Here is a 27,050-nt window from a genome sequence, read left to right as displayed (position 1 = left end):
GATAACTGAAAACCCAGTGGCATTTTCACCTGCAGTTAGAGTGATTTCTGATTCTCAAGAAAGATTTGTGAAATGTGCTAGACTGCTCTCCCAGGAGGATAAAATCCTGTATTTACTCATTATACTGGTTGTGTGACTGTCACTTATGCTAACATAGTCTTGAAAATAGACACCAGAACATTCACCGCTTTTTGTATACTGACTTTCTTCCGTTGGGGCCTCTGTTCTCTTTTGCCTGTCTCCTTACTTTAGGAAACACTAGAAAACAACTCAGTGGAGAATTTTCTGTTTCAAGATGGTAGACTAAAAGATATTCCTACCTCCTTCTTCTCTTGAAAATTACCCAGAAACAAAGGAAAATAAAAATTGGAAACACAAATTCTATCTTTCATAAAGCCTGGAGACTTCTGAAATCCCAAACCTTAATATACGAACCCCGATAGTGCAGAGAGGAGTGTTGGTTCCTTAGCAGTGTGGGGGAAGGTGAGACTTGGAAGGAGACCGTGGTGCGAAATAGCCCTGCTTCCCCGCAGAGCGTTGGTAAGGACCCAGGAACTGAGTGCCAAAGGTGGGGGGAGTCAGGGAGCTGTGAGCCATCCGGCTGCTGCTGTTCTGAGAGCTGCTCAGGAAATGGGGTGGGGCTTGTAATCACGCAGTGTGCAGATTTTAATCAATTACCACCACCTTCCCCTGTGCTTGGTCTCCTAGAGTCCCGAGCCCCTGTCAACTGGGTGGATAGGGCAAGGGGGGGACCTGAGGACCTATCTGTATTTCTTCAAACGTCCCAATGACGTTTGAAGAACTCTCCAGCTACTCCCTGCTATTCCTCACAGGAGATAAGATGGTTCTTTACTGGGAAATTCAGCCACTCTAGCAAAAAGTGTAGATACGGGTATTTTGCTCTTCCTTATCCACGCACATCCTCCCCCAAAATATGGCTTGCCACCTGATCCACTCTGGCGGGACCCAACCATCCACAACTCCTACTCCCGGTCGGTCCTACCTGACCTTAGCATGCACGCACACACATATATACACCCCTTCCATTCAGCTTTTCCTTGTCTTACTCTTAAATAGGAGATCTGAGAGTTGCTGGACATTTGAGGAAATGTTTTGTTTTTTTTTTATTACCTCCTTTTTAGAGATAGCATTTTTCTCTGGGCCAGTTATGCTACAGAAGTAACTTCAAACTTACAGGTTAGAGGAAACAAGGAAATAAGTCAGTTTTAACATGAGTTAATGTTTATATCCTCAGAGGGATGAGATATTGTAGCCACAAAACAAAAACAGAAAGGTAATGTTTTGTAACAGGCATCGTCAGAGAACAAGAAAGACTTCAACTCTCTGGAATTAAAAATAGCTTAAAAATTTGTTTAATATGGGAGGACTGGAAGATTAAGTTGAAGAAATCCCTCTGAAAGAAAAATGAAGAGATAAAGGTGGACAAGAAGAGGAGTAAGAAACATAAGAGATCATCTAGGAAGTCCAACATCTGGATAATAGAAATTCTGCAAAGAGAAAAGAGTGAGGAAGAGATTATTAGAGAAGTAACATAAGGAAATTTCCTCAAACCAAAACACATTGGTCAGCTGGCGCAGTGGCTTGAGTCTGTAATCCCAGCACTTTGAGAGGCTGAGGTGAGCAGATCACTTTAGGTCAGGGGTTGGAGACCAGCCTGGCCAACATGGTGAAAACCTGTCTCTACTAAAAATACAAAAAAGTTAATCCAGCATTGTGGTGCAGACCTGTAATCCCAGCTACTCAGGAAGCTGAGTGAGGCAGGAGAATCGCTTGAACGTGGGAGGCGGAGGTTGCGGTGAAGCAAGATCATGCCCTTGCACTCCAGCCTTGGCAACGAGAGCAAGACTCTGTCTCAAAATACTCTGTCTCAAAATAAATAAATAATTAATTAATTTTCAAAATAATAAAACACATTGGTCCCTGAATGAAAGGAATCATTAAGTATTCGGCATAATATACATCAAATTCAGAACAATACATTTTATAATGAAAGTTCAGAATATCAGGTCATAAAAACTTTTGGAGAGATGAAATGGAGCAGATAGATGCCAAGGCCTCAGACACCATATCAGAATGGCCCAGATTTCTCAAGAGCAGTACTGAAAGCCAGAAGGCAGTGGAAGAATGCCTTTAAAGTGCTAAGTGAGGAGGATTTCTAAACTTGAATTCTAATCCCAGCCAAACTATTTATATGAGGGCAGAAATAAAGAATTACATAAAGTGAAAAATAATAATTCCCTATGCATTTTCTCAGAAAGCTCTTGGAGTCTGTAGTTCACCAAAATGAGGGAATAAATTAAAACAGAAAAGAAACCAGATCCAGGAACCAACAGAAGAGAGAGGCAATGGTAATTCTGAAGATTCATTGAAGAGATGTCCTAACCAACACAGACAGGAGCAAGAGGACTGAGGGCTCAAGGAGCATCTCCAATAAAAAACAAACAAACAAATGCAACAGGAGATTATGTGTTTAGGCAATCAGAGTTCTGCAGAGAGTTTGAATAGGAATGATCTTTAGGAGCCAGAAGTGTAGATTGGTGCAAGGAAGCAGGCACCCAAAAGGATGTCTCCAGAAGAAGTTGGGAAACGATAGATCAGCTGATAGGTTTGCTCTTGTGAAAAGAGAGACTACTGTAGAATATGGAAAGATATCGGCATAAATTCAAAGAAATTAAAGAAACAGCAACAATTAAAAAGAGACGATGAGGCTATTTGTTAACTCTTAGAAAAGAAAGATTTGTGGTGGTTTTTTTTTTTTTTTAAAAAAAGAAAGGAAACAATAACAGTATACTGTTTGGCTCAGCAGAAAATCCATTTACACATACATAATAGTGTAAATACTGAATAGGGATTTCATACAAATTTACTATAAAACTATATAAGGTTTTCAACACATTGTGCTAGGACAATTGGATATACACATGTAAGAGAATCAAGTTGGACCCCCTACCTAATATCACATACAAAAAAATAAAGTTGAAATTGTTCATAGACCTAAATCTAAGTTAAGGGCTAAAATTATAAAGCTCTTGTGGATTAAGCCGAGGTTTCTAAAATATAACACCAAAAGCACAAACAAAAAAAGAAAAAATAGATCAATTGGATTACATCAAAATTTAAAAAACTCTTGTGCCTCAAGAAACAAGAAGATAACAATATTATCAGATAAATGATTTGCAAATATTTTCTTCCATTCTATAACTTGTTATTTACAGAATAAGACAATTTACAGAATGGGAAAAATATTTACAAATCATTTATCTGATAATGACTTGTAACCAGAATATATAAAGAACTCTTACAACTCGTATAACTCATAACAAAAGAAAAGTAACCCAATTTAAAAATGAGTAAATGATATGAATAGACACTTCTCCAAAGAAGACATGTGAGTGGCCAATAAGCACATGAAAAGATGTTCACTATCGTTGTCATTAAATGATGACAATTTTATTTGCAAATCAAAACCATGGTGAGATACCACTGCATACCCAATGAGAAGATTAAAATTTAAAAAAAAGACAGACAAGCACTGGCAAAGACATGGAGAAATTGGAACTTTCATTCATTACTAGTTGGAATATAAAATGGTACAGCTGCTGTGGAAAACAGTTTGGCAGTCCCACAAAAAGTTAAACATAGTTAATGCATGACCCAGCAATTTCACTCCTAGGTATATATCCAAGAGAATAGAAAACATATGCTCACACAAAAACCTGTACACAAATGTTCATAGCTACGGGTCAATGGAAAAGAAAGAGAGTGGAATTTATTTTGGAGCAGATGAGGCTCTACCTAGCTGTGAAGAATTACATTCGAACACAAATCATCAGCAAGAAAATTAACACCAAATTTTTCCCGGAAGAAAATACAAAGAAATTAAAGTTGAAGTACTATAATTTAACGATTCAGCTGGATCAACATGAGGGATCCTATTTGTCTATTTGTAAGCACTGCAGAGCAATATATGATATTCCCTGTATACAGGCAGAAAGTGAAAAATGGCAGCAGGCTCTGAAGAGTGTTGTACTCTATGTTATCCTGGCTGCTTTCGACAATGAACAGTCTGATTTGGTTCATCGAATAAGTGGTGACAAGAAGTTAGAAGAAATTCCCAAATACAAGGATCTTTTAAAGCTTTTTACCACAATGGAGTTGATGGGTTGGTGCGCACTTGTTGAGGACTATGGAATGGAATTAAGAAAAGGTTCCCCTGAGAGTCCTGCAACTGATGTTTTTGGTTCTACAGAGGAAGGCGAGAAAAGGTGGAAAGGCTTGAAGAACAGAGTTGTTGAACATAATATTAGAATAATGGCCAAGTATTATACTCGGATAACAATGAAAAGGATGGCACAGCTTCTGGATCTGTCTGTTGATGAGTCTGAAGCCTTTCTCTCAAATCTAGTAGTTAACAAAACCATCTTTGCTAAAGTAGACAGATTAGCAGGAATTATCAACTTCCAGAGACCCAAGGATCCAAATAATTTATTAAATGACTGGTCTCAGAAACTGAACTCATTAATTTCTCTGGTTAACAAAACTACACATCTCGTAGCCAAAGAGGAGATGATACATAATCTACAATAAAGGTCTTAATGCTTTTAGAAAACAGTTACAATTGGAAGTAATTAAAAAAAAAAAAAAAGACTGTTATAATGGTATATATGTTGGGGTTTTTTCTAAGCTTCCTTGTCTTAAATTTTAAAATAGTGAATATGTTTGAGACTCCCTTTGACCTTTCAGTTCCCTGAGTTCGTTGTTAAGTTTGCATTTGCAATTGGTGCAAAAATACACATTTCTGTCATCTGATACACAAAAATTGTGTAATAATTTACCCAGATATGCTTTTCTATTTGAAATCTTTTTAGCTACTGTTTGTTTTCATTCAACTAACAAACATATTACAATAAAAAGCAGTATACACACACACACACACACACACACACACACACACACACACGTAAACATTTTGAATTCATGTTTGTTATCATTACAATAGTAATAATATGAGTAATTCCACTACTGCTTAAGCCTGGCCTCTAAAGCAGCAGGCAATGGTTCATCAAGAAGGGGCAATGCCAGCAAAATATCTGGGCAGTGTGCAAAGAACTTCCTGGAAGCCTTCATTGAGGGCAGGCAGGGTAGCTCTCGCTTGGTTTCTCCTCACAAAGGAGAGCTTTGCAGCCCCTAAGAATTTCCAAGTATTTCAAAGTCAGCTTAAGGTCTTATCCTAAGAATGGTTGGTTAACGATTGTCCAAAAGCATAACATGAAAAAGCCAGACAGGCCTGAGTTGGAAATAGCACATGCACCCCTTGCTAGGTCACTCTGGGTAAGTCTCTTCTGACTTCTGAGCCTCCATCGCTTCATCTATAAAATGGGGGTGATAACCCTCAAACAAATGCCGTGATAAATGGATGAGGTCATGTGTAAGAAGACATCTAGCACAGCACAGAAAAGTGCTTGACAAATGTCCCTTTCATTCATTCATTAGTTCTAAATGAAATGAATCATGGTTCAAAGAAAAAAACAAGATTTCCCCAAAAGGCAGATGTGATCAGTGTGATTATTCTGCTAAACAGAAACAGAATTCTATTCCACACATTGCAAGTAATGTTCTAATCAAGGGGAAATTGCTTGACCATGATGAAACTCCATGTTTCTTAAAGTTTTTCATATAGTCAGAATAATTTATGAGAATTAATTTGTGGCAGCTCTAAAACTCTTTGAACCCCACAGTTACTATAAATATGAAGTATCATTAAAGAGAAATGCTGTCTCTTCCAATCTCTTCTCTTTGTGTTCCCTACTCCTCAGGAGGCACACATAGAATTGCACAGTGCAAAGCTCTCTTGAGGCAAGAAGACCTGGGCTCAAAGCGGGCCTCCTCTGTGTACCTACCCTGGCCACCCTTCTGAGCTCTGATTTGCTCATCTGTAACTTTGAGATAATGTATTGTTATCCCAAAAACTATGTATTACACCTTGCTGGGTTTTTTGTGGTTTCAGTAAAATATTGTATGAGATAGTGTCAACCAGGTAAGAACCATTCAATATTCATTTCCTTCTTCTGTCTTTTTAATAAGTACCTCAACCACCTTCCTTCCTTCTCAAAGAACCTAGAATATCTTCCATGGTATGATTTCATATTATTGTGTGCTCTTCTTGCTTCAAGGGATCTTTGATAATCTGTTCAGATAATTATTTTATCTCCAATAATTATCTAAATAACCATTCTCTCCTTCCTTCCTCTTCCATACTTCAAATACATAGAATAGTAACCATTACCTTTATACCCCCAGGAAGTCTTAATATTTTCACATATTTACCTTAGATATATCTTTTTTAAACAGAGTTGAAGCCTTCTATCTTGAAGTTGGAATACATCATTCCCAGGTATGTTTTTCAGCTTTCATTACACATGCATGGATGTATGCACATTACATGAAATCATTTTGTGACTCTGTCATCCAGGCTGGAGTGCAGTGGTGTGATCTCAGCTCACTGCAGCCTCCAGCCCTCAGGTTCAAGTGATCCTTCCACCTTAGCCTCCCAAGTCTGCAACCACAGATGTGTACACCACACCCAGTTAAGATTTTGCATTTTTGATAAGAGATGGGGTTTCACCATGTTGCCCAGACTGGTCTCAAACTCCTGAGCTCAAGCAAGTCACCAGCCTCGACCTCCCAAAGTGCTGGGATTACAGGTGTGAGCCACTGAGCTTAGCCTGTTTTGCAAATTTTTTAAGTTAAAGAAAATGTGTCATATTCCATGCAACACTCTGTGACTTGTTCATGCAGCATGGTTTTTGAGATTTATCCAAGCTGATTCATTTCAGTTTCTATATAAAATTCCATTATATGAATATACAGCACTGCATTTGTCTATGCTCTCGTAATGGACATTTATGTTCACATTTTCACTATTACCAACAATCTGACAATGTGTTTAAACAATTCTCCTTATGTGTGTATTCCAGCACTTCTCCAGGACAGCAGTTTGAAAACATTTTTGTCTCAGTTCCTCTTCATACTCCTGATGTTTAAGACCACATACATAAAATTTGTGTATGTGTGTTATAGCTATCAACGTTTACCATATTAGAAATTAAAACTGAGACAATTTTAAAATATATATCAATTTATTTATTTTTAAAAGCACTAATAATCCTACTATATGTTAATTACACTAAAGCTATGTAGAGCCTTAAATTTCTAGAATATTGCCAAATTGTCCTCCAAAGTGATTGACTGAATGCATACTCCCATCAATAGTAAACAAGCATTTCTATTTCTTTACGTCTTCTTCAACACTTGGTATAGTCAGGCTTGTTAATTGTGGCCAATCTGATAGTTAGGAAAGAGTGTCTCACGATTGTTCTAATTTCTACTTCCCTATAACAACAAGGTCCTTTACTAACTCCTCTCAAATTACCAAGTTGGAACACACTCAGGACCCCGATGTAGGATAATTTACTAAATTTTGTTTTAGTGATTATTTAGAACTCAGAACACATTATTGCTACCATTAAACCTAGATACATGTCATAAATAGTGGTCACCATTCCACACTAGCCCACAAACACTGAATTACCTTAAGTTGTCGACCAGGGGTCCCCAACCCCTAACCCCCAAGCCACAGATCGATACAGACCTGTGGCCTCTTAGGAACCAGGCCACACAGCAGGAGGTGAGCCTGCACCAGCAGCATTACTGCCTAAACTCCACCTCCTGGCAGATCAGGGGCAGCATTAGATTCTACTAAGAGCACATACCCTATTGTGAACCGTGCATGTGACGGACTTGGGTTGCATGTTCCTTATAAGAATCTAACTGGCCAGGTGCAGTGACTTATGCCTATAATCTCAGCACTTTGGGAGGCTGAGGTGGGTGGATCATGAAGTCAGGAGTTTGAGACCAGCCTGGCCAATATGGTGAAGTCCCGTCTCTACTAAAAATACAAAAGTTAGCTGGGTGTGGTGGTGCACCTGTAGCCCTAGCTGCTCAGGAGGCTGAGGTAGGAGAATCTCTCGAACCTGTGAGGCAGAGGTTGCAGTGAGCTGAGATTGCACCACTGCACTCCAGCCTAGGTAGCAGAGCAAGACTCCGTCTTAAAAAATTAAAAAAAGAAATCGGCCGGGTGCAGTGGTTCACGCCTATAATCCCAGCACTTTGGAAGGCCAAGGCAGGTGGATCACCTGAGGTCAGGAGTTCAAGACCAGCCTGATCAACATAGGGAAACCCCGTCTCTACTCAAAGTACAAAAATTAGCCAGGCCTAGTGGCACAGGCCTGTAATCCCAGCTACCTAGGAGGCTGAGACAAGAGAATTGCTTGAACCTGAGAGGCAGAGGTTGCGGGGAGTCAAGATTGGGCCATTGCACTCCAATCTGGGCAACAAGAGTGAAACTCTGCCTCAAAAAAAAAAAAAAAAAAAAAAAAAAGAGAAATATAACAAATGCCCTGATGTGAGGCAGAACAGTTTCATCCCGAAACCATCCCCTAGCCCCTGGAAAAACTGTCTTCCATGAAACCAGTCCCTGGTGCCTAAAAGGTTGGGGACAGCTGCCGTAGAGGGTTGAAAGATTTCAAGATAGCCGTCAGAGGAGGGCTGGCCTCAAACTCAAGACTGAGACTCAGTTCCCACCCTGAATTGCCTCTCTGAGTATTACCTCTGAATCTCTTTTCTCAACTATGAAATGAGATGCAAAAATTCACTAAAACTCTGTGTGGTATATCCATACCATGGAGCACTATTCAGCTATAAAAAATAAGGAAGATATTTAAAATGATATGGAGTCATTTCTAAGACATGTTATTAAGTAAAATAGTAATAAAAGAACAAAGGAATACATATGTTATCTTTTGTGTATGAAATGCATACAGATATTATGATGTTAGATACAGATATCTATATATCTCTATTAGCTTATTTTTGTTAAAAGAATATGTCTTTGTATAGTACAAACTTCTAGAACCACATGAATGTTTACATACTCCAAAACTGAATAAAATTAAACTAAGTCAATAAGATGAAGGAGGGGGAGTCCTAAGATGTAACACAAATAGAAACAAATGAACTTATTGGTATTTAAAATAGAGAGCATGACCACAGTAAAAGGGTGGGGAACTAACACAGATAGCTCTGTTTTTAAAAAATTCACCCTGAAGAACTTGTTGAACACAGTATTGCAACTATAAGGAAAAAGCCTATTGCAAGCAAATCTTGAACTCTATTCAGTAGGGCTTGTTTTAGCAGAGTTGCAGGCTAGCGATTCTGAACAACTTGCTATGTATTGTAGGAGTGAGCAAATGAGTACATGTTTTGATGATGTTGAGAAGGAACGTATGAATACGTAATGGCAAAAGGCTAAGAAGAACCCTGCGGTATTGAATTGGAATTGGCCATATTGGCATGAATTCATGGTTTTAAAATACTGTATAGATATAATTACATTTGTGAATATTTGTATGTATTCTCTAGTTTTTTTCTGCTGAAAGTTCCTAGAAACACTGACAACCAAAAGTAATAAACATGCCTAGTGCCCAGATGTTGGATTCTCTATACTGTTTCCCAGTAGAAAGAAGAACTTCTCAAAAAAAAAAAAAAAAAAAAAAAAAAGGCCAATTACAAGACTGGGGTGGGGAAAATGTAATACGAGCCTGGAACACTTTGTCATGCCATAACAAAGAATTGCTCAAAAAATGATAAGGATACATTCAAAGGGCATGGGGAACAGCTCGCAGAAGCTCTCACTGGTCAAAGGCTGGGAAAAGTTGAACATCAAGATCAGTAATGATAATAACGGATTATAACCCGCTTGGTAAAATAAGAATCCGTTAATCCGCACTGATTAAACAAAGAAAGAAGTACATAAGAGAAAATGGAAAGATCTTCTAGTGTAATTAATAAGTTTAGAGAGAATGCTGGACTTGGACAATTACCATTTTGCAACTATCATACAAATAATTGATTTAGGCAAGAATCATCAACGAATGCCCAAACTAGTTGTGGGTGTCTCACCACACACTACCACCTTTGAGAAAGCACATACTAGGAGCTACACAATCTAGGGTTCGTTGCCTTAGCTTGGTAAGGTGGCTACAATTGTAGTTATCCCCATTTTACGGTTTAGGAAACTAAAATGTAGAGATGAAGCAACAAAGACGGGATTCAAATGCAATTGACCACAGCCGGAGTTGTCGCTCTTCCCCCACAGACAAGGGATCCTGGTGTCTCCAGCTGCCAGGCAGGCTGGCTCTCTGGTGTGCCAAGCTCTCATAGGAAGACATGTGTGGGTGAGAGTCCAACCTGTGGGGTGGGGACAGAGTGTGGCTTCAGGGGCCCACATCACAAAAGCAGCTAGGCAGAGGCTTGAGGTCTGATATGGTTGTGGCCACAGCTGTTCCTGTGGGTTGGTGCACAATTCCCTTATTCTACAACCATCTCTCCTCATTCCAGCTCAAGCCTCTTGTTTTTCCTTTAAAAGCAGTGTTCAGGGAGGAGGATGTTACCTGAATTAGCCAGATATTCATCTCATCTCTTCATTTCTTTTGGCCCATGTAAACACAGACCCAAAGTACTCCGGTCAGCGGAAATCTTGTAGATCGCGTTTGCAAAAGTGGCCACTGGTCTGAGCGCTTGCATTATCTGTGCCTATCAGGGCCTATTTACAAAGGGCCTCCGAGTCAGCTGTTGGATGTTATCTCCGATTAGGTTATATAAATAGCTACGAGCTGCACTGACTAAGGTTAAAAGAAGTTTTCCATCACACCACTTCGGTTGTTAAGTGCAAACATTTAAAGTCTACCTCAATTTTTATAATCGTGTTTCCTAACTATAACTATTTTATTTATTTATTTGCGGTATATCAGGAGCCTCAAAAAATGGAAGTGATTCAGGGACTCTGTCTCTCTCTGGAAAGTCTCTATTTGTCTGTGTGTTTTCTGCTTTAGAGTATAATTTCTTTGAGGTTACATAAGGTCACAGGATGGTCGGGAGATCTTGCTGAATTAAATAAAGATGTTGTTAATCTCTCAACCAACAGATCACCAGTTTTATTTTATTTTATTGACTTTTCCTTTAGATTCAGGGAATACGTGTGCACATTTGTTACCTGGATATATTGTGTGGTGCTGAGGTTTGGAATATGATTGAACCCAGTTAGTGAACATAGTAGCCAATAGGCAGTTTTTCAACCCTTGCTTCATCTCCCTCCCGCCTCTTATATTCCCCAGTGTTCCCATCTTTAGGTCCATGTGCATCCAATGTTTAGCTCCCACTTATAAGTGAGAACATGTGGCATTTGGTTTTCTGTTTCTGCATTAGTTTGCTTAGGATAGTGGCCTCCAGTGGCATCCATGTTGCTGCAAAGGACATAATTTTGACCTTTTTTATGACTGCATAGTATTTTATGGTGTATATGTATCACATTTTCTTTCTTTATCCAGTCCATCACTGACAGCCACCTGGGTTGATTCTATGCCTTTGCTATTGCAAATCATCAATTTTCTTTTTCTCTGGTTTTGAAATTATCTTTACTTATTGCTTTACATGCTACCTTATTTACCTGGATTTAAACTGGTATTTTTATTCAGAGATTGTTCATGTAAATGGTATTATGAATATCTATTTGAATATCAAAAAACAAACATTAAATATTCTGTTAACAGAATGCTCGTTGTTCTTACTTAGTAGTTTTATGTTTTTCTGTTGGAATAAAAATTAAAGGAACATCATCTCAGAGAGTGAAACAATCCTTCACAGTAATTAACACAAGAGGGTAGGCACACATGGGATAATCATCACACCCTCGGAGTTCAGTGTAGGACAGTGTGGCATTCCGGGTGATGATCACATATAAGGACTACCCATCCCTCTGATGCCACATCAAGTTGATATGTCTGAGACCTCTAACATACCCAGGAGAGTAGGATGAAATTTGGACAAATACATAAGCTCTGTGTACCTCTATAAAAAAAACTTTTTTTTTGAGATGGAGTCTCACTCTGTCACCCAGGCTGGAGTACAGTGGCACAATCTCGGCTCACTGCAGCCTGTACCTCCCAGGTTCAAGCAATTATCTGTCTTAGCCTCCTGAGCAGCTGGGATTACAGGCGCCCACCAACACATCCGGCTGATTTTTGTATTTTTAGTAGAGATGGGAGTTTCACCATCTTGGCCAGGCTGGTCTTGAACTCCTGATCTCATGATCAACCCATGTCAGCCTCCCAAAGTGCTGGGATTACAGGCATGAGCCATCCCACCCGGCTGCACTTCTGTAACTTTAAATGTATTTGCTATCCACTGTCCCCATCCCAGCAACTCCCAAATACTTATATTTTATCGGGTACTGAGGAGAAATTAAATCAAATTAGATATGTTTTCACTCTTTCTCCTAAGCTTGAATATATAGACATCGTGTCAACTAATCTATACAATATGCCTTTTGTAGCAAATTATTGCTTTTATCTTTTTATATTAGGCAACAAATTATTTACTTAATTAGGAGGTAAGTTGGAAACCCAAAAAGCATTCTTTTTTTTTTTTTTTTGAGACAGGGTCTTGTTCTGTGTTACCATTACGGCTCACTGGAACTTCGACTGCCCAGGCTCAGGTCATCGTTTTACCTGAGCCTCCCAAATACCTGGGACCACAGGTGTGCACCACCACACTCAGCTAATTTTCATATTTTTTGTAGAGATTGGGTTTCACTTTGTTACCCAGGCTGGTCTCAAACTCCGTGGCTCAAGCAATTCACCCATCGCAGCCTCCCAAAGTGCTGGGATTACAGACATAAGCCAACCACACCCAGCCCCAAAAGGCACCTTTAAAATAAAAATTTTAGAAGCATTTTTTTGATGGTCTATAATATACCAGGTACATTTTTAATGAAAACCTTATGAGGTAAAATTCCCATTTTACAGAAGAGGAAAATGACATTCAGTGAAATTATTTGTGGAATTTTACAGCGAATAAATGACAGAACTGGCATTTAAACCCAAGTCATTCTGCATTTCCTATGACATTGCCCTTCAGAACTTTTTCCCACTCCCCACCCCTCCAGATGCCTTCCCAGATGGCAGTGTGTTGACAGACATTGCTTCTGTGACTCCCCAGAGTCCCAGAGAAGAACACGAAGATGACATTACGCATCAGGGTGTTCCAGAAGTAGAGTGTGAGTACTATGAAGTATCTTCTCTGTTTCTCTCAAAGCTCTCATCTAGGTTAGAGGCTGATTTTCCCTGGATCCCATTTTGCTTCCTGATATGCAGTGAGCTTAGTTGGGCTGATGTTGTCTGTAGGTGAGGCCTCCCACTGGTGGGGTAATTTTGTTTCAGAAGAATGAGAGCATTTCCTCGTGTTACAAACCTAGGTCACACCCTCGTTCTGGTTTTTTGCAACATTCAAGCTGGTATCTCCATCAGGCTGGGTTCTGTGTCTATATCTCAGCCGAACTCAAGTTCTAGAAGGAAGCAGAATCTGGAGCAAGCTGTGTATCTATCCCCCTAAAGCATCAACAGGTGTGGAGCTTTCTTGGTTTCACAAAACACCTGCAACTGAAGACTGGCCTCTCGAATGCTCCCCGTCTCTGTCAGCTCAGTGCTTTCTCATGTTCTGTCACCTGAGAGACCAAGCTGCAAACACTCTGGGCTCTGGGCAAGGCTCCATGTAACCTGTTTGTGCCACAGTCAGCTATGAGGCCTGCAAGCGCAGATCCCTTTGTGTATCCGTGTTGCCAGTACCTGGCACTTGCAATGTGCTCAAGAAACATGGATTTAGTGAATGAGTGTAAGGGTTAGGCTTCATCTCCCAGAGCAAAAGAGTAATCTCCTATTTGGGTGTGATTTTTGGAAGTGGCCTGGCAGCAGAAGTGAATGAGAAAATGTTTCTGCTTTTCGCTTAGAACACAAGCAAAAGATGTGGTTTCTGAGCCCTTGTATCTCATAGTTTTATTCATACACAGAGAAAAAAGCAAAAATGATTCATGAATATGTAGGACAAATGCCAAATAGATTGAACAAACATGAAAGGCCACAGATAATCCAAAGAAGAGTAATCTCCACTGTGAAGGAGAGCTTTGAAATAAGTGGGTTTCGAAAGACTGCCAGGGTTTAAAGAGAGAACAATTGCAGTCAAGGTCAGATTGAAATGAACAAAGGTGGGGTTGGTAGGGGAATGAGCTGGGTGGGTTTACAAATACAGAGGCCAGCAACTGGTTGGAGCAAGGTTTTAATTAAGAAGAAATAAGGAATAAGGTTCAGAGAGTGAATGAAGGCCAGGTTATATAGAGCTCTGAACACAGTTCTTAGGAGTCTGAACTTTGTTTTACAAGAAATGAGCATGTATGTTAGGATTACTTTGGCTACATATAAAAAACTCAAACTAAGAAATTTTTAAGAGAATTTAGAATATCTTTCACACGGTAATTACCTTATAAATAGTTGTTATATTGAATTAAACTTTTAGAATAACCTTCTTTTAAAATGTATGGAAAAAATAAAGAGAAGAGCAACGGAAATGAGAAAAAAGAGGGTGGTTGCAACAATATTTATTGAATGGCCTTGAGTGCAGTAAAAGAAAAATTGAGATCATCCTACAAGTAGTCTTTCGCCTCAGTCCTCGTTCTTTGTGGTGCCTCAATTAGTGCCAAAGACATGTTTGTGACTGGGAGAAGAACTGGGTCTTCAAGTCTGTATTCTCTCTGTGCCCCTGCAACCAAGGACAAAAAGTTTCCTACTAAAGGAAAACATTTTCCCAGGAGCAGCTTTTTCATTTTCCTCTCCACTGTGTTTTATTGTCAGCACACAAAATACCTTTATTGTGTCTCATTCTGCACAAAGCAGGACAAAGTCAGGCAATGTTATTACTTTTAAAAACCAAGGGAACCAACAATACACTAGGTGATGGATAGTCATCATTTTTATAGCGAATTTTCTTCAATTGCACATCTCAATCTTATTTTGAGAATAATTCAAAGGGTGAACTCCACTCAGAACGTGAATATTAGAATAAGCAGCTGTAAAAGCATAAAGTGTTTAAAAAGCTGGGGTATAGGTCAGACAAAACCAACATTACTTTATTTGTTCAAAGAAGATACAAAAAAAATTAAAAGGGACATGGAGATTAGAGAGAGAAGCAGTTTAGGAAACAAGAATGAGCAAATTTTCTCATATGCTTTTCTCCTAAAAAACAATTATGAACTTGCATAATTTTATGAAAAGCAGAAATGGGGCATTGAGCTGCAATGAAACTATTTCAATTTAATTTCCATTATTCCAATTTTACTTCCAATCCTTTCATGTACATCTATAAAACTCACATTGTCATATACAAGGCACACCTAAGATGTTGTCTCCTGGGATTTTTTTTTTTTCCATTTTTAAATTTTATATAACCATGTCCATCTTTGACATTAGTTAGCACATTTGTTATTTTAATGTCCCTATAGCATCCTTAGGATGCTGACATAACCCCTATGAACTTTGGAGTTAGAGAGTGAGTTAGGGGGATTTAATAGTTACAACACTTTTCCTCAACTGTAGATTGACTTGTGTGTACAAGTTCAGCAAAGTAAAGCACTATAAAGGAAGAGCCAGTAAAGTCCTTAGATGAAAGATGGTTACAGGTATTTTCAGTAAAGTCTTAGTAACTTATGCTTGCAACTTGTTCTTCAACATAAAAAAAATCCATGGGGACAAGATAATAATTCATTGAACAGTGCTGAAAGAACAGATTCAAGAAACATGTGTGCCAGTTGTTGGGTTATTCATTAGCTTGAAATTCTTATATTCTGTACGTGATACTGGGGCTCAAACTCTGCAAATCACATTTCCACTTTGCCAACAGCTCCATGTTTGGCTCTGTCAGTGGGGTACTAGGGGAAGTTTATAAATCTGGAAGGCAAGAAAGGATTTATTTCTTCCAACTTGCTTCCTGTGACTTCCTGTCTACTTCCTGTGTGACTTCCTGTCTCCTTCCTGTATGACTTCCTGTTTGCTGCCTTTGTGACTTTCTATTTCCTGTCTACTTCCTTTATGACTTCCTGTCTATTTCCTGTGTGACTTCCTGTCAGTTTTCTGTTCCTGTGAATGTTATCCCGCCCCTACTTCCTCACTCAAACAGCAGTAATTCCTTTCTGAAGTATCGGGATCCGGTTCACAATTTTCCAGTGCCTACAGAACCAGCTCTATTTGTTTCTTCTCATCCCCTATCCCAAACTCAAAGATCCCAGCACAGGTGAGCAGCACTCCTTCTTCAGAGGTCTGAATTTCCGTTTGTCATTCTTCTTGGCTTCACTATATTTTCCTCTTACCTGCCCTCTGTTAAAATGATAACTTTAAAAAAATTCCCTTATCTTTTTTTCTACTGGTATTAATGTCAATTGCATTTATATTCTGTTAGTAATTGTGCTTAATTTTTGACAAAAATATTTATGAATTTCTCTAATACAGTGTACAGTTATTTCAAATTTTTCTTTTTCTCAAGAATATGGTAAAGACTGTAGCATACTTTAATTGCCCAATGAAACCCTGCATTCACTTTGCCATTGTTTTTCTACTTTTTTACAAAAAAATAGTTATCACTATTTTTCCAAGCTATTTAAATTTATTAAAAATTAATCACTTTCACTGAGGTAGAAGATCACTTGAGCTCAGGAGTTGAAGACCAGCTTGGGCAACATGGTGAAACCCTGTCTCTACCAATCCTGTCTCTACCAAAAATACAATTTAAAAAAAATGTAGCCAGGGATGGCAGTGCATGCCTGTAGTCCCAGCTACTCAGGAGGCTGAAGTAGGAGGATGGTCTGAGCCCAGGAGGTGGAGGTTGCAGTGAGTGGAGATCACATCATTGCCCGTCAGCCTGGGCAACACAGCCAGACCCTGTCTCAAAAAAAAAAAAAAAAAAAAAAAATCACTTTCTTTGCTCATCTTTGCTTCTTATAGCCCACCTCATCTCTCAGAGGTTGTGTTTCTACCATGGGTGTTATATTCTATTACTTGTTGCATAGTTGCATAGTCTGAAAAATGTCCTAATTGTAAGCCCATTTAAGAATGGCTATATAACTAGGTATGAAATTGAAAGTGAACACTTTTTGATACCTTAGTAATTGTCAGTTAACATCCTGAATATATTATTACCTTGTTTCCTCGTTTCTATTATGATATGAAAAATTTGCTGTTACTAATTATTATACAATAGCAGAAATATGCCCTTTTTTCCTCTGGTAACTTCTAAGATTTTTCTCTTTATCCTGAATATCCTACACTTTCATTCTTGTGTGTTTAGAAATGAATTTTTTAAGATTAGCCTGCAAATTATTCAGAGTGTATTTTTAATCCAAGTTTATGTTTATTTCTTCATTTTAGAAAATTTTCAGCCACTTGTGTTTTATTTATTTCTTCTCTGCTGGTTCTTCAAAATTCTTCTTTGGGAACTCATATGAGATGTGTATTTGAGCTTGTCAATTTATCCTCCATGGTTATTCATTGTTATTTCATATTTTTATATCCTTGCCTCTCTATGCTTCATTCCAGGTGAACTCCTCTGTAATAACTATCAATTCGTGGAATTTTTTTTTGGCAGTGTCCCTCTAGAGTTTACACTGCATGTTTAATCAAAACCTTCTCTTTCTCAGTTTTCCAATTAGCACTTTTAAAATAAGAACCTATTTCTTTATCATTTCTGCTAGTTTTATTTAATAATTTTTAAATATTTAAATATTAATGTTATTCTTCAGGTATATCTTTGCAGATGCTAAACATTTTTAAAGACTTCTATTTCATAAAATTAACTTCATATGAAATGAAATTATGAGAGATATTTTCATTATTGATTTTGCTGGATAACTTTCTTGGCATTTCTATCTGTGTTTGGGAATTTTGGTTTGCAGGCTCGGTTTACATAGGAGTTTGTTGTCTTTGCTGCTACAGTGGTTGTTATTAATGTGGTGAGTTTTTTTAAATCTCTTTCTCCCTTTATATTCTCTGTGCTGCTGTGATTTGGCCTTTTTAATACTGTATTTTCTAATTGCATATCAAATATATAAGAACAAAAATATTTTTTAGAATTTTCATATGCTGCAACTTTTACAGTCTTTTTAAATTTGTTGTCACTTTCTGGTACATTTTATTCAAATTAATTGTTTAAAATGATAGTTTCTGATGGGGCGAGGTGGCTCATGTAATTTCAACACTTCAGGAGGCCAAGGCAGGTGGATCACCTGACATCAGGGGTTGAAGACCAGCCTGGCCAACATGGTGAAACCCCATATCTACTAAAAACACAAAAAGTAGCCGGGCGTGGTGGCAGGCACCTGTAATCCCAGCTACTTGGAGACTGAGCCATGAGAATTGCTTGAGCCCAGGAAGCAGAGGTTGCAGTGAAACAAGATTGTACCACTGCACTCCAGCATGGGTGACAGAGAGAGACTCAGTCTCAATAAATAAGTAAATATAAAATGATAGTTTCTTTCCTTATGTTTATAGCTCTTATTTTTTTTTTTTCACTCTTAAGTAGCTATGTCTGGTATTTATAATACTGTATCAGCCATGGTCTAATCAGAAAAACAGAAGCCACAGAAAGAATTTAACACAAAGATTGCCTTTGGTTAAATTTTCATTGAAGGATGGAGAATGCAAAAAGATAACACTGAGGTAATATAGAGATTACAATTGCAGGAAGAAGCTGGAGGAATAAAGGGAAGAGATTGGAGTAATTGGAACTTAGACACTTGGAGGAAGGCATCTACACAGTTGGGCTCCAAGCCTCTAAGTAGGGAGCATCATCATCCATTGCTGCTATCTCAGGAGCATAGGGGAGGGGTCTTGTACAGCGGGACCCAGAATTCTGAGGAGAGACATAGGCTGACTGTTCATACCTCTAAATGAGTGTGCTGAGGTTGGCTCTGCATTTATCAGGAAGAAAGCTGGAGATTGGGCCACCCACTACTGCTGGAGTGAAAAGTCATTGCTGGGGCAAACCAACAGGAAGAGCAAAACAGGAAGAGCTAAATCCATTCTCTCTGTTCCCACTTTCCAATCCCATAGAGTGCCTCTCCTGATAGACCTAACATGGAGCAATCTGGCAAAACAGATGCTTTTTGCAGTCTCAGCCCCACCATCACAGAGCAGGATACAGAAAAGTAGGCTTAGAGCTGAGAGACAATGCCTTCATAATTGGCACAAACACTTATTAAAGAGGGTGACGATAGGCCGCATCTCGGCTTTGTTCCTATATTTAAAAGCGGAGTGGTGCTAGTATTTTCCATTAAGTGTAATGCTGAGTTGGTTTTAAATATGTATTCTTTATCATGTAAACAAATGAATACTTCATTCCTATTACTTTTAGATATTTGTTTTTTTTCAAGAGTAGATTGATTCTTGACATCTGTGAAAAGAATTATATGGGCCAGGTGAGTTGGTTCATGCCTGTAATCCCACCACTTTGAGAGGCCGAGGTGGGAAGACCACTTGAGCCCAAGAGATCAAGACCAGCCTGGGCGACATGGTTAGACCTTACCTCTACAAAGAAAAAAAAATGCTTTTTTAAAAAAATTACAAAATTAGCCAGGCCTATAGTCCCAGCTACTTGGGAGGCTGAGGCAAGAGGATTGCTTGAGCCTGGGAGTTTGAGGTTAGACTGAGCTATGATCATGCCATGCACTCCTTGTCTCAAAAAATAAAAAAAAAAAAAAAAAAGAGAGAGAGAGAGAGACAGGAGAAAGAAAGAGAGAGAGAAGAAAGAAGTAAGGAAGGAAAAAAGGAATAAAGGAAAGGGAGGAAGGAAGGAGAGAGAAAGAATGAATGAAAGAAAGAAAAATAAAGAGAAAGAAAAAAGAGAGAAAAATAGAGTAAGGGAGGGAGGAGAGAAGGAAGGAAGGAAGGAGAGAGAAAAAAAGAAAGAAAAAGAATGAAAGAAAAGACAGAAAGGAGGGAAGGAAGTAAGGGAAGGAAGGAAGGAAGGAAGGAAGGAAGGAAGGAAGGAAGGAAGGAAAGGAAGGAAAGGAAGGGAGGGAGGGAGGGAGGGAGGGAGGAAGGAAGGAAGGAAGGAAGGGAGGAAGGAATGAAGGAAGGAAGGAAGGAAGGAGAAGGAAGGAGGGAAGGAAGGAAGGAAGGAAAGAAGGAAGGAAGGAGAAGGAAGGAAGGGAGGGAGGAAGGAAGGGAAGAAGGAAGGAAATATCAATAGACTGTCTTACATGCCTGGAATGCCTTCTTTAATTGTTTTCTTAATTGCACTTTCTGATTTCTTTGGTACCAATATAATCACTAGACTGGATCTGATTCCGCTGTCTAGAGTGGTCCATTTTACAGGCCTTCTGATCATTTGGTTGTCTAACTTAGCTGTAAGCTGGGTTTTCTCGGCTGGTATACGGTCAGCCTCACTGCATCTCAGCTGCGACAGTTCTACCCTTGACAACTCCCACTGATGTCTTAGGTTTCTCTAAGAACATTTATAGTGCAGCACAGTCTCAGGAGTACAGAGCATTCCTCTTTAACAGTCTTTTTCTTTTTGTCTTTTGTGAAAGTAGCTAATATCAGTTCATTCAAGGCTCCTTTCAGCAATTCTACCTCTGATGCACTGTAGGTGTCTTGTCAGGGCTATTTTTCATCATTCTGAGTATTTTTATTCATGTTTTCTTTAATATATTCAGCTCAGAGTGATGTTACTTTGTTTTTGTGGCAAACATTCAACCCCTTATTATAATTAATGGAATATATTTATATAACATATCTATCTCACCATGCTGTGCTACAGCTGATCTTGATTTTCTATAGTTTGGTCTATTTAAGTAAAACATATCTGGTTTCCTTATCCATGGAGCAAAACACTAATTTCATTATAAATTTATTTTGTCTAATTTAATGTTTACTTGGCATGATACCCTAAATATTTCACTTGCTCAACATTATATGGAGACCATTGTCGTTACCATTACCTGGAACTCTCTGTCACCAAAGAACTCTGGCAGCAAAGAGTCAATGACAGAAGTAATGAGGTATTGAAAAGAGAATCCATCTTTCAGATACATGTCATGCCTGGATGGTGCTTATGGTGTCCTCCAGCACTGAGGTTCTATGTTCTCTGAGGCACACAGAAATTCTCAAATCCTATGCAATGCTGTAGTATATTAACTCCTGCTCTTTTGCTTCTCCATCGCCATCTTGGTGTTATTTCTAAGTAAATACTTGAGAGGCAGCATTATCAAATAAGGAAACATCAGTTGTTAAATTGTGGCATGCTAGGTCAAAGAAAAACCTACTCTAAGATTTGTACTACTTCAAAAACATACAAACAAGCCTCCATGTGCCAGGCCCTCTTGTTCTCTACTTCAAACCATCTTCCTCAAGCCACCACAGCAGAGATCAGCTTTGCCCCTGGTTTTGACTAGCTTCACACAGGTACCATCTGACAAAGGCTTGCCTAACGCACCACATGTCTTACCTCCTGCTTCCTGCCTGTCACTTACTGGCAGGAATTTTGTTCAGGAATGCACAGCCCACAAGTGTGGGGGCTTAACACTCCACTAGGCCAGCGGGGTATGGGAGCCAATGAATAAATGCTTTTCCCTTTGAACCCTGTGCAAAGTTCTGAGATGCATTTCCTCAAAAATCTCATGATCTTCACATGTCGTGATCCCCTGAGACTGAGATGAGAGCTGGTTGCCTCCAGTGATAGCTGTTGGGGAAATATAATTAAAATCAAAATCTCCCAAACCAAAAATCTTCTCTACAGGGGTAATAAAGGAAGAAAGCATGTTTACTATTGAATAAGAAACAAACTAGAATACTATGCACATCACTGGCAATCCACAAGGATTGCAAACACAGAAATAAAGCTTACCTCCTTATATACCCAAGCATATACGACCCATCATATACATGTTCTCAAGATAAACAGTAACTCATCCTCAAGTAAGAGGACTTGATAGCACCATTTGCCACATGTAGTTCATCCTCTTAAATTTATCTGGTAATTGTGGTGACCATCCAAGTTAGCTTATTAGCTTTATCCAGCGGAAAAATAAATTTCTCATATCTTTATAACAGGAGACAGTTTGGCAAATTAGAGCAAGGAGCCCACCAAAATTAGGCTCCTATCTTCCCAAAGGAGATAGAAGAGCTATCTCTTTTGATATTTCAAGAGGATGGCTCTCAAGCTTCCTGGATCATAAAACTGAAAAAAAGAAGAAAAAATGGCCAGCTGACTAAAGCCCAATCTAGTCTAATAAGGGAAATATTTCGAAGAGATGAGAATATAAATTTACAATTATAAATTTTCTAAGGAAAGGTATCTCAGAAAAGGGAGTAGGAAAGAAAAATCATTTTCCTCGTTTTCAACAGACAGAACTAAATATCTTATTTTAAATTTGTATTTGTTCTTACATAATCAATGCAACAATACATCCTTATGCTGGCTTTCCCTCCTTCTCTGTCCACCATTCTTCCCTCACTTCTGCTCCCTGGGGATCATTTAACAAAAACACACCAACTATGAAAGCCTGTTTAGTGGGAAGTTTTAGGAAAGACACTCCATAATAAAGCACCATAATCAAAACTAAAAGGCAAAAAAAATTGGATAAAATATTTCTCACTAATGAGAGATCAATAATTAATATTTCTAATATATTAAAGGAGTGTACAAATAAGAAAAATACTAACCCTGAAAATTATAAATTTTAATTATAAATCTTTTTTTCATCTATTTTAAAATATTTTAAAAGGCAATATTTTATTTAATCAAATCTAATATTCATTAATGGTAAGATGCACCATATGTTACAAGCCATTATAAAAGGAAAAAATGCTGCATATTAAACCAGAGCCAATAACCCATTTTTTCACTTAATGGGCATTTTTCATTTCATTCCCTGTATTCTTCAGGTCCAGAATTTCTGTTTAGTTCTGTTTAGTTTTATGGTTTCTCTCTTTTTATTGAACTTCTTATTTTGTTCATGTGTTAGTTTTTCTGATTTTTTTTGTTGATTTGTCTATCTGCATTCTCTTGTAGCTCACTGAGATGCCTTGTAATAATGCAAATTCTTTGTCAGGCCATTTATAGATCTTCATCTCTTTGGGGTTGATTCCTGGAATATTATTGTCTTCCTATGGTAAAGTCATGTTTACTTGACTTTTTCATGTTTCTTAAGTCTTATGTTGCTGTCTTTGCATTGAAGAAGAATCAGTCACCTTCCAGTCTTGATTGACTGGCTTTGACAGAGAAATGCCTTCACTAATCAGCCAAGCTAGGGATTCTAAGACTCTTAGACCTTTTCTATAAATGCATCTGCTCCACACCTCTTGTTCTCTGTGTGGGCGAGGTGGAAATTCTTAGGGTCATAGGCCTTCTTTTGATCCCATAAAGCCAGGCCAGGGATTGAGAGCCTCCTGTTTGTTTTGCCTAGGGCAGTGTTCTGAAATGCTCAAGTTTGTGTGCCTTCTCCCAGTCCTGCAGAGTCAAGTTGGTTGTCTGCATGACACACTTGCACTTGCCATCTGCAGGGGACACTCAGGGAGCCAGCCTGCCAGAGGAAGGGTGAGGCATGTGGAGCATTTGGGGTGCTGCGGGCCAGCTGAGGTGGGGGTGTTCCACAGGTGAAATGTTCCAGGTGGCTGGTGGGTGGCTTCCTAATAGACTTTACGTAGCACTCAGTAGAGTCCCTGACCTCTCTTCCCTGTTTCTGGCATCTCTCAGCTTCTCAGCTGTACTGATTACCTCAGTATTCCAGATGAGATGAGAAAGAAGTGAGCCTCATGGGCACCAACCTGCATGGCTGGGGAAGTTGAGTGCTTACTTGGAAAAGAGGTGATGTGGGTAAAGTGAAACTGTTTTTCTTACCCTCTTCAATACATCTATCCTCAAATTTTTTTGTTCAAACGGTGTGCTGGACCATCTCCGCTAGACTCACAGACTCTCACAAGGGTCCACGGGTAATTATCAAAATTGATGCTTCTGCGGGGAGATGATGGTAGAAAGCTTCTATTACACCATCTTGCAGTGAGAAACCTGGCTCCCATCATGTCATCCTCTTGTTCAATCATTCAATTCCAGTATACAGGGATAGCAGTATCAGAATTATTACCCTACCCCTATGGGAAACAACTTTATCAACAAGAATACAATATTTATGTACAGTTCCTTTTGCCTGTATTCATAGATACTCCACTTGTTCCCAAAGTTACTTAGGTCAGCACCTGTTTCCCCCGGCCCCTTCAGTGAGATTCCTTCATATACATGTATTATGGTTATATTATTTTTCTTACATTCTGTATTCCATCTTGTTAAACGGAATCTGTTAAATGATTTTAAATCTGTTAAAAGTCTGTTAAATGATTTTTGCATACATCAAAGTCCATTTTTTGCATTGTACAACACTATGAGTTTTGACAAAGCCATAATATCATGTATCCATCATTACGGTATAATACAGGATATTTTCACTACCCTAAAAACATCCCTTGTGCTTCATCTTTTTAAATGCTCCCAACCCACTTGAATCCTTGACAACCACTGATCTCTTTACCAGAATATATAATGTACATAGAATCATATATCACTTTCTCAGACTGGTTTCTTTCATTTAGCAATATTCCTTTGAGATTCATTCACATCTTTGTATGGCATAACAATGCATTCCCTTTTGTTTCAGAATAGCATTTCATTGTATGAGTATGCTGTAATATGTTTACCTATTTACCCACTGGAAGGCATTGCTTGCTCCCAGTTTTAGATGGATCTGCCATAAACATTCATGTACATGTTTTTGGGTGGATATGAGTCTTCAAATCAGTTGGGTAAATACCCAAGAGTGTGATTAGTGGATCCCAGGGTAAGACTATGTTTAGTTTTGTAAGAAGCTGCCAAAATGTCTTCCAATGTGGCTGCAACATTTTGCATTCTCATCAGTGATGAATGAGCATTCTTGTTGATTCACATCCTCTTCAGCAAAATTTACTCTGGCTATTTAAACCAAATGTGATTTTATTACAGGATAGCAGAAAGCTCAGAGCATTAATCTCTGAGAGCACGAAATCCTAGGCCCTGTGGCTCACTGCCTGCAGCAATGCCCACTTGTGCCATAGAAAATGCTCTGGCAAAAGTGACAGCCACCATTGCTCGGTGTGAGGTCTGCACACAGGTGCTCTTCCACCACAGGCCTTGAAATCCACATGCCTTTGCGTCCACCCCTGCCAGGCATCCCACACCCCTGTGCATGATGGCTTACTTCCGTCACCCACCTCCTCTGGGGCTGTCACTGGATGTATCTGAATCTATGTCCCAAGTTTGTAGCTGTAGCCCAAAGGCACCTGCGAACAAGAGTCTTCTGGCTTCTGCCTTGCAAAGCTAGAACTCAGAAAGTGGGAAATTACTAAATTATCCAAATATAGGGATGGTGTTCAAAGATGCTCTACATCTTTGACACCTGTGCATTACAGACTGTCACTGCAATGCATAATAGCAAAAACACTGGGATGCAACCTAAATGTTCAGTAAAAGGCCATGATCAAACAAGATGCAAACCAGCCGTGAGAAAAAATATCATGAAGCCAGAAAAAATTATGTTTTCCAAGGATTTCTACTGATTTTGAGATACAGTATACTCATCCTATGAGGTTACAGGGAATAAAGCAGTATCCAATTCTGTATGCAGATGATCCAATTTCAAAAACAAAATTCTATGTATGCATAAAATGAAGCCTGAAGAATATAACACGAAATACTGATGATGGGTTCCACTAAGTCGATTTTACTTTACTTCTTACTCATTTTTTAATTTTCAATTTTTCCACAATGTATTAATTAGGGGGAAAAAAGCATAATGTGGCCAGGCATGTGGCTCATACTTGTGGTCCCAGCAGTTCGGGAGGCTGAGGCAGGCAGATCACCTGAGGTGAGGAGTTTGAGACCAGCCTGGCCAACATAGCAAAACCCTGTCTCTACTAAAAATACAAAAAATTAGCTGGGCATGGTGGTGCACACCTGTAATCCCAGCTACTCAGGAGGTGGAAGCACGGGAATCACTTGAACATGGGAGGCAGAGGTTGCAGTGAGCCAAGATCGGGCCACTGCACTTCATCCTGGGTGACTGAGCAAGATTGTCTCAAAAAAAAAAAAAAAAAAAAAGTGTTATCCTCTCTCTACCAAAAAGATTTTCATATACAAAAGATTTCATAGTCCAAAAGAAGATGCCATTCCCTCATCGAAATATAATTTACTTAAATGTTCTCATAGATTTAAAAATCAATTATAACAGATTCTTTAAAGGAAAAAGAAGTTTTAGCATTCTTTATCAGCATATCTAATTGATTTGAATTTCTCCACACAGAAAGTTTGACTCAAGCTCTTACTTGCCAGATATAAGATATGGGTAAGCTGCTGTGACAAAAAGATTCTAAAAGACAGTGGCTTTAACGACTGGAAAGTTTATTTATTTCTCCAGTGATAGTCCAAAGGTGAGCAGTCTGGGATTCGCAGGGTGGCTCTGCAGTATGAGGTTATTCCATGACTTGGGTTCCATTTCTCTGGTGGCTCTGCCACCTCCTAGGGCACCGTCCTCATGGTATGGTTGAAGCTGACTCGCCTCCATTCACGTCCATATTCTGACCTACAGAAAGGAGGAGAGAGAAACTTCAGGTCCCATCACTTTGTCTCTGAGAGGATGACTCAGAGACCATTCAGAGAACTCTTGTTCACATGTCGTCTGCTCAGGCTTAGTCACGTGGCCACACCTAGCTGCAAGAAGGCTGGGAATTTTTGGGTAGCCATGTTCCCTGCTAACACTCAGAGGTTCTATCCCTACATGTAAGAAAAGGAGAATGGGCCAGTGCAGTGAAGCACCCCTGCAGTCCCAGCTACTCAGGAGGCTGACGTGGGCAGCTCACTCGAGCCCAGGAGTTGGAAACCAAAATAGATGTGTCAGGAAAAAATAACAGAAAAGAGAGAAAGAGAGGTGGGGGAAGGAAGAAAGGAGGGAGGGAGGGAGGGAGGAAGGAAGGAAGGAAGGAAGGAAGGAAGGAAGGAAGGAAGGAAGG

At 39.1% G+C, this 27,050-nt stretch overlaps 1 long non-coding RNA gene and 1 pseudogene across 3 annotated transcripts in view; one reads left to right on the top strand and one right to left on the bottom strand.

The window, feature by feature from the left end:
- The first annotated feature begins 3,763 nt into the window (after nucleotides 1-3,763).
- Nucleotides 3,764-4,691, top strand: LOC116561904 (annotated as a pseudogene). The gene has a single exon (XR_004273665.1). The product of XR_004273665.1 is annotated as a 26S proteasome non-ATPase regulatory subunit 12 pseudogene (transcript).
- A 21,734-nt stretch (nucleotides 4,692-26,425) lies between these two features.
- LOC116562057 overlaps nucleotides 26,426-27,050 on the bottom strand; it is a 2,622-nt gene continuing 1,997 nt past the window's right edge. For both annotated transcript variants that reach the window (XR_004273730.1, XR_004273729.1), the window contains one exon: nucleotides 26,426-26,623. This is a non-coding gene — a long non-coding RNA (uncharacterized LOC116562057). The remainder of the gene's footprint in view (nucleotides 26,624-27,050) is intronic.

Source organism: Sapajus apella, unplaced genomic scaffold (genome assembly GCF_009761245.1).
Source record: "Sapajus apella isolate SASKATOON/1434 unplaced genomic scaffold, GSC_monkey_1.0 scaffold31, whole genome shotgun sequence".
Lineage (NCBI taxonomy): Eukaryota > Metazoa > Chordata > Mammalia > Primates > Cebidae > Sapajus > Sapajus apella.
Note: the sequence above shows the minus strand (reverse complement) of the source record. Positions and strands in the feature narration are given on the sequence as shown.